Source organism: Zerene cesonia, chromosome 13 (assembly GCF_012273895.1).
Source record: "Zerene cesonia ecotype Mississippi chromosome 13, Zerene_cesonia_1.1, whole genome shotgun sequence".
Classification (NCBI taxonomy): Eukaryota; Metazoa; Arthropoda; class Insecta; order Lepidoptera; family Pieridae; genus Zerene; species Zerene cesonia.
The window spans coordinates 1,774,078-1,776,950 of record NC_052114.1 but is presented as its reverse complement, the minus strand read 5'-3'; positions in this window follow the sequence as shown (position 1 = coordinate 1,776,950).

The following is a 2,873-nucleotide window of genomic DNA, read 5'->3' as shown; positions in this document are numbered from 1 at the left end:
GTAACGTTACCGGGCGTTACACTTTTTCATGAGTGCCTCCGAGCCGCAACCTAATTTAAGACGTTGTCACGTCAATATAGGTATGCCCTTTATACGATATTTTCTATTTGCCTTTTTTCGATACTTTTTTTGTTAATACAATCATAAATTTTTAAATAGCCGTTTTGTTAAGATTTTTTATACAAATAACTTTTTTGTTACATTTTTAAATTATGTGTTCCCAGCTCGCTAACAATTTAAACCTTTTGAGAATATATCAAAGATAAATTTCCTCGATGAAAGACAGACATATAAAACACCTTATAAAATATAATAATAAACACGCTGTATATTTCATTACATTTATTATCTGGATATATACATCATAAACCTAGTATTGCAAACTATTCGTATTCATATATGGTAATAGTTATGAATTTAAATTAAGCGTACTATTCAAACCTTATCAACTGTATCAGGCGGTTGCTTTTAAAATTAGTTCACATAATCAAATTAACAATGAATTATTTATCTCCATGTTCTTACGGTTCGTTACACATGAACTTCTATAGCAAGATAACATATGTTCTTTAATTAATTACAAAAAGAAATCACAGAAAAGCCTGAACAATTAAGGAGTATTCGTATCTGTTATTTTTATCTACAGAAACATATGGTTTGTTTATCTTATATATACAATGTAATATATAAATCTTGACACTTTGGCATATTACATACTATAACGTAGTATGATGTTGAGTTTCTTTAAAATTTGCATGCTTCCCTATGAGAAAACTCCTCCGTCGTCTAATCGTGGTAAAAATAACATGTAATTTAAATTTAATAAACCTCCGACCCCATTTTGCGTTCTCGGCCATCATGAATTTTAAATTTGTCAAAGTGTATATACTTGTAAATATTTTTCAGATTTCGATATTGAGAAACTTAAACAGATCACCTCATCACCTAAAGCAGCTGATGATCTTGAAACGGCTTAACCGATTTTCATCAAACTAGGAACATATGAGTCACCTTCAATACAAAAAGAAGCTCAGTTGAAATCGTTTCATCCGTTCGGGAGTCATGATGCCAAAGACAGACACATAAAACACCCCTCATTCTGCGTTGGGGGTTAAAAAGTAGAACAAACATAGCTTTTTCACTCACCAATAATGTCGTTTATTATTAGTGAAGGGACTTTCAAAATCAATGGAGAAGTTTTAGTTTATCAAGAACCTGCATTTTCAAACAATAAAACCTCTCCCAAAAGTATAACAAATAGCATACAACATGATTAAATGTTTGTTTAACAAATTCTTGATATAATTATTGATGCAGTTAAGAGGTTTCAGGGGGCAACGAACAGATAAAACAAAAATACATTGAGTATTGAGATCTGTTTCTGATATCCAATGAGCGCATCAAATTTAATACCTGGCTGATCGATATATATGCCATAAATTCTAAATAACTATATTTGATCGATTTATTTTAGAATCAAATACATTATATTCGTGATCTTCTTGAAATAATGCTTTCACTGTTTGGAATTTTGAATTGAGTTATTTAATATTGAGCAGTAAAAAAATTATACTATTAATCACATTATTAATTGTAAATATTTATTCTCCTACTTTTATAGTAGTAGATAATATCAAAGTATCATATAATATCACTTTATAATGTCTCCCTCATTATAATGTTTACTTACGTTAAGAGCCAATTAGTTTTTTAACATTTTTTAAAACTGCAAAAGAAAACAAATTGACAGAGAAATATCCTACTTAAGACTTAATGATGAATTACTCAATAATACTACATAATTTAAAAATAAGAAAAATTATTTTGAATGTATTGATCTGATATAACATAAAGCATTTTATCAGTCAGTCAGTATAGAGGCGTAATGTAGATTGCAGACCTTACGCCTCTACAAATAGATTGCCGACTTTAAATTGGAAAGGAATTAAGAAAGGATTGAAAAGAGGAATGAATGGAAAAGAATTGAAAAGAAGAATAAACACAGCATGCTACTTTTTCACGCCGATTTTCCGTAAGAGTGTGGTACCCCCGGTGCGAGCTGGTCCAATTCGTACCGAAGCATGCTCGACTCCCACTTAAAAACGTTTCCTCGCACTGCATTCCAATTCGAATTAACTCATGCCCCCAACAAATGTCGGGGGAGCTTTCCAATAGTTTCCACTTCGCGAGCACAAAACTTACTGCTTTATGACCCTATTAAGTGGGAAATGCACTACCGCTGAGCTAATAAAGTTTATTTAACGTTTAATTTCGCGAGCAGGATTGCTGAAAATACACTCGATGTGCTGTTAAATCGTGTAAATCCATTCCTCACAATATTTTATACGAATGAGAATTTGTATTTGATTATTTAACGCAAATAAATATTGATGAATTCATTGACCAGATTATTAATGTTTGCACATTAATTTAAGTGACGAATGTTTAGTAAGATCACATCTCCTTTATTTCAATACAACAACATAGGCATTGTTTCTTATTTATTATCAATTGCATTAAATTAGTTATTTTTTATTCAACCTAGGCAAAGACAAATACTTATAGGTTGCCTTTTTTGTTAACCTTTCACAAGACATATTCAATGAATCTTACCGAAAACGAGCCGTCCTTAAAGTATGCTAAAAGTATATAATATTTGCATTCCATTATAAGATAACATGAACAGGCACTTTCGTTCAAAAGAATATATAAAAACCTCGTACATCGCAACCTTTTCCTCACATTAGCTATCAAATGTCACTCGCGAGTAATGTACTAGTAATACGATACATTTGTATACGTCACAGTGTTACACAAACAAGTTTTCTTCTTATTGCATTGTATATAAAAATGTGTTAAATACTGTGCAGAAA